Here is a 5,707-nt window from a genome sequence, read left to right on the forward strand (position 1 = left end):
TGCTGTGTCTTGAGTTGTAAATCCTTGTTATTCTCTAGGACACCCATGGAGCAGTGTTATCCATTAGATAACACCTAGCTCCCATGGGAAGGTTGATATGGGCCATATCTATACATTTAACCAAAGCTATGTCTTCAAGAGACTTCTCAGGGAGTTTTCACCAGCAATAGGGGCACTGTAGCGGCAGCACATACCAGGGTCAATAGGACTCTACCTCGCTCAGGAAATGACGACGGCAGAGGTTGATTTTCATTTGCACAAGCATACAACTGTTAATATGAGTAAACTGGGATTCATTTATAGGATTTTGTAAATACTTCAAAGTTGCTTACTTACCCTATCTGACTTCAGACCACTGCCATCACTCACTGAGATAATTTTACAACTAGTCATTGCACACCACCCCCCAGAGCCTTGCTTCTATTGAATTCTTTGTCAAAGTTGTAGCCAGAATGATCTTTCTAGAATAAGAATCATATCATGTCACTTCCTCACTTAAAGAGCTTAAGTGGCCCCTGTTGCCATCAAAATGAAGTTCAAACTCCTTCCCATGTGCCCAAAGGCCTTTGGAATCTGGAGCTCCCCTGGCTCTGTAGTCTGGGTTCTCAGCCCTTTGCTCACAGAGTTCTCCACTCCACCCATTCTAAACTTTCCCCCATTCCCCGAGATTGTATATTCTCTCTTACTTCCATGATTTTGAACATTTTCTTCCTGCAGCTTTCGCATGTCATTTAATATGACTGTGTGGGGAACTTTCTTCCATGTGCTCCCCCTGTACCTGTTGCTCACACCTGTAGGACTTACCACTGTGAACATGACCTTTCTCTCACTGGTCTGCAAACTCCTTGAAAGCAGAATGTTCAGAATTGTGTCTCCAGTACCTGAATAGCCCTTACTACATAGCAGGTGTTCATGAATATTTGTTGGATGAATGCGAGATTTAGGGTCACTTGTTGGTTTAAAAAGTTTTATTTTTGTTCCTTTTTAGCCATGCATTGAAATACCTGCTTTTCAAATATAAGTACTACACTGAATGAGAGTTTAGATTTTTGTAGAACTTTCTTCTCACATGCATTATGTCAATCCATAGAACATCACATTGCTTTCTTATAAAACAAATCTACAATCGTTGATAAGACAGTATAGACTGACTAAATTCCCTTCACCAAAAGGCAAACCAAAGCAATGTTGACTAGGAATCCTACTTTGCTAACTGTACTTTCAAAACACTCCAACAGCCTGTTAGAGTGGAAAACACTTTTCTTCCATCAGAGCCCAGACAGACCCTTGGTTGCAGGCAGACTGGCTTAGAAGGGAAGACTTGTCACCCCCTTTCACAAGCGTGATGATTTGTAGCTGAGAAGGGAGAGGCTGCTCTCTGAACCACATGCTCCCTGGTGCAGGCAGGCTAAGGAAAGATGAATGGCATTATAAGACAGACATCTGAATGTTTCGTATTAAATTAGTCCCACAGAGCACCCAGAATTCTCATTCCATAAATCACAAAGTAAAGTAAACTCACTCCCAGGTTAGATTGCTGTGACTTTGGCCTAGGGTGTCATAGATAATCTGAGAACAGTTAAACATTTGTCTGAAATAGTAATAATTTTGAGCATATTTACTCAGTGGCATAGAGGTGACCCAGACTGATCTCTGCTGCCAGAAACAGCATGTAAATGGGAGTCAGCCAATTTAGAAGATTTCCAAACAAGAGTCACTGCTTCTCACATCCTCTGTCTACTCTGAAACTGCCATGAGCTCTTTCAGGAGCTCCTGGGTGCTACAGGCCCAGATGAGCAAACTTCACCCTTTCTAAAGAGGAGGTATGGGCTGGGCCTGGTGGCTCATGCTATAATCCTAGCACTTTGGCAGGCCAAGGTGGGCAAATCACCTGAGGTCAGGAGTTTAAGACCAGCCTGGCCAACATGGTGAAACCCCATATCTACTAAAAATACAAAAATTAGCTGGGTGTGGTGGTGGGCACTTGTAATCCCAGCTACTTGGGAGGCTGAGGCAGGAGAATCGCTGGAACCCGGGAGGCGGAGGCTGCAGTGAGCTGAGATCACGCCACTACACTTCAGCCTGGGCAACAGAATGAGACTCCATATCCAAAAAAAAAAAAAAAAAAAAAAAAAAGGGCAGGTATGAGAGAGCACTGATGCACCCCTCCCCTTCTATTACATTGCAGTTACAGCACCATTTTGAAATCCATCTTCGCCTTGTCTTGGTGTAAGAATCAGAGTTAGGAAGCATCTTGATTCCACCAAAGCCACATTTCTCTTCAATGACGAAGGCTTATTCTGAGACTATTTTACGTATTTTTGGATCTACTCTGGTTCTTCCATTCTTTAGCTGACATTGTGGGTATTCAGGACACTAATTAGAATGGAAGGAACATTGGACTGGGATTCATGAGATCATCCAACTTGATGCTGACTGGCCAAGGGACCATATAAGCTGCTACATCCTCTTCTAGAAAATGAAAAGAGCAGATTCCTCTCAAGTTACATCCAGCTTTAAAAGTCTGATTCTAATTCAGTGATAAGATATGATTAGGAAGATATGATTTTATTTTTTTCTCTCTCTCTCTTCCAGCTGATTCCTGGAAGTTCATCTGCTTAGTAGGTCCTTTCTACAGGTGCTCACCAGGATCTGCATATGGGGTCACCTTCACCTTCAGAAGCCCAATTTAAATCTCACCAGAGCAACAGAGGGAGGTCATAGCATGACTTTGTGGTAGCCAAGGCCTGGAGGTGGCTCCTTCCAGGGAAAGATTCCTGGACTTGGAGACAAAGCCCTGGCTTGAGTCTTACCTTCCTGTAGTCTTGGGAAAGTTGCTTGTTATAAGACTCAAATGAGATCATCAACACAGAAAGAGAAGGACACTAACATTTTTAGAGTGTCTACCTGTACCAGGCACCATATTGGACTTTTACATAAATGTTGTCTGTCTCATTCAGTATTCACAATCACCCTATGAAGTAGATATTTCTTCTACTACTTTTACATTTTACAGATGGGAAAGCTGGGCTTTGAAGAAGTGAAATATCTTTGCCAAAGGCACCAGCCAATAAGTGGCAGAACTGGGATTTACACCTAAATCTGCCTAACCTCAAAGCCTGCGTTTTCCATTTAGGTTCCCTAGAAACCCCTTGTAAGTTTTCAGTGCAACAGAAATGTTAGATGTGGTCTTGGTAATTCTGAAAATGAGTTCATTAGATGCCTTGAAGTGATCGTTTTTATGGTTCAGTTGCTGCATATTTGGATGACTTTCCTGATGACAACTGAGTTAGGCAAGGTAAGCTACATTTGGATGCCCAACCCAAGGTGTGAGAACAGAAGTCTATTTCTCACAGTTCTGGAGGCTGGGAAGCCCAAGATCACAATCAAGGCACTGGTGTCTGGTGAGGGTCTTCTTACTGCTTCCCCACAGGGCAGAAGGTAGAAGGAAAAGAGAAAGCAAACCCACTCCCACATGCCCTTTTTATAGCAGCATTAATCCATTTATGAGGGTAAGTCCCTCATGACCCAAATACCTCTCAAAATGCCCCACTTCCCAACATTGTTGCATTGGGGAGTCAGTTTACAGAACATGAATTTTGGAAGTCATAGCAGACCACAGTAGATGCCATAATTAAGTACCACAAGACGGGTAGCTTAAACAACAGAAGTGTATTGTCTCCCAGTTCTGGAGGCTAGAAGTCCAAGATCAAGGTGTTGGCAGCACTGATTCCTTCTGTGGGCTATGAGGAAGAATCTGTGCCATACTCTCCTTAGCTTCTGATGGTTTGCTGGTGCCGTGGACTGAATATCTGTGTCCCTCCAAAAGTCCTATGTTGAAACCCAATCCTCAATGTGAGAGTAGTAAGACCTGGGACTCTTAGGGGCTAATTAAGTCATGAGGGCAGTAGCCTCATGAATGGAATTAGTGCCCTTATGAAATAAGCCCAAGAGAGCTGCCATGACTCTTCCACTATGTGAGGACACAGCAATAAGCCACCATTGGAACCAGGCACCATATGAACCAGGAAGCAAGCCCTCACTAGACACCAAATCTGCTGACACCTCGATCATGGACTTCCCAGCCTCCAGAACTGTGAGAAATAAATTTGTCTTGTTTCTAAGCTACGCAGTCTAAGCTATTTCATGAAAGAAACCTGAACAAACTAAGAAAAGCTGGCAATCTTTTCGCATTTCTTGGGTTGTAGAAGCATCACCTCGATCCCTGCCTTCATATTTATGTGACATTCTTCCTGTGTCCTTGGGTTCAGATTTTCCCATTGTTGAAAGGACATCAGTGATATTGGATTAGCGACCCACCCTACTCTAGTGTGACTTCATCTTACCTAATTACATCTGCAATGATCTTATTTCCAAATCAGATCACATCCTGAGGTGCTGGGGGTTAGGATTTTGACATGTGAATTTTGGAGGAATGCAGTTCAACCCGTAATAATCAGTAACAAAAATCCCCAAACCTCACCCACATAAGCCTTTGCCATAGCACAAGTGCCCTACCATTAAAGATTGCAACATTCTTTCTTGATGGCATGCCTCTCTCTTTTATGTCTTTCTTGTTTGTTCCTTACTAACACTGATGTCTGATATTAATGGAAAAACCATTAAAAAAAAACTATTATCCTATGAAGTAAAGTGAATGCACTCAACTGTAAAAGGAAGACTTATCGATCAATTTTAGTTAAACCTTGCTTGTCTGACACTTTGCTGCTAAGGAATGTGTTTTTATTGCCTGGCCAGATAGTTCAGATTTCCGGTCAGTCTTAGTAAAGACCCCTTTTATAACATTGATAAAATTTTATCACAGAGCTATGAAAACAAAATTAGATTTCATAACTCACATCAGGCCTTGAGGGGATGCCTCCATAAATTTTACAAACCCTATCAAGCTTTAATGCACCTATTCTGATAATTTTTTTCAATAGCAAATTCTACTGAACTTCATATATGCTATGTGTGTATATAAATGTGTGTGTGTGTGTTCATATATATATACATATATATAGTTTTTTTCCCCCTCTCTCTACCTTACAGGAAAGAAAACATTCTTCATCTACTTATAAACAGAAGACTGTGACAAGAAGGCCAATTATTTCCATCGCCGAAGACTCTAAATTTGGCAAATCTTCTAAATAACAATCCTGCATAGTTTATGAAAAAAAAAAATTAGTCGTAAAATTTATCCTTCAAAATAACTCAGTTTTTTCAATGGGCCTATTTTGAAGAATGAACATTGACAAATCAGACAATAGATCCATAAATTCATCGTATGACATACCATAATCGAGAGCATTGTTCACCATGGACATTTTTGTATGCTAATGAAATCTGTATACATTCTCTAGATTTTTCCAGTTTATAGTGTGGCTTATTGGAAGAAAAACCGCATATATATTGAATGCATGTTTTGTCTCCCCAACTAAATGATAAGTGCCTAGAGGGCAGGAAGATGCTTGGTTTTATTTACTTGGGACAGAGCTCTACCCACAAGGGCTCACTGATAAAACTCATCAGTCCCCACCCCACAGCAACATGATGGGGACATGAGGTTCGGTTCTTCTACTCTTGGCCTGAGCCGCAAACCAAAATTACAATAGTACAATGGGAATAGAGGATCTGCTTTATAAAATTTCCTTTCAGTCAGCTGCTCAGAAACTACAATCCTCGGAGTCAAATTAAGTGGAGTTAT

At 41.4% G+C, this 5,707-nt stretch overlaps 1 protein-coding gene across 1 annotated transcript in view; it reads left to right on the forward strand.

Annotated features, from left to right (window-relative positions):
- The window catches only part of DCDC1 (doublecortin domain containing 1), a 499,491-nt gene extending 494,307 nt beyond the window's left edge, over positions 1-5,184 (forward strand). The window contains exon 40 of the mRNA XM_005578290.5: positions 5,053-5,184. The gene's annotated coding sequence lies outside the window, so the exon portion shown is untranslated. The remainder of the gene's footprint in view (positions 1-5,052) is intronic.
- The last annotated feature ends 523 nt before the right edge of the window (positions 5,185-5,707 follow it).

The sequence above is a fragment of the Macaca fascicularis genome, chromosome 14 (genome assembly GCF_037993035.2).
Source record: "Macaca fascicularis isolate 582-1 chromosome 14, T2T-MFA8v1.1".
In the NCBI taxonomy this organism is placed as follows: Eukaryota; Metazoa; Chordata; class Mammalia; order Primates; family Cercopithecidae; genus Macaca; species Macaca fascicularis.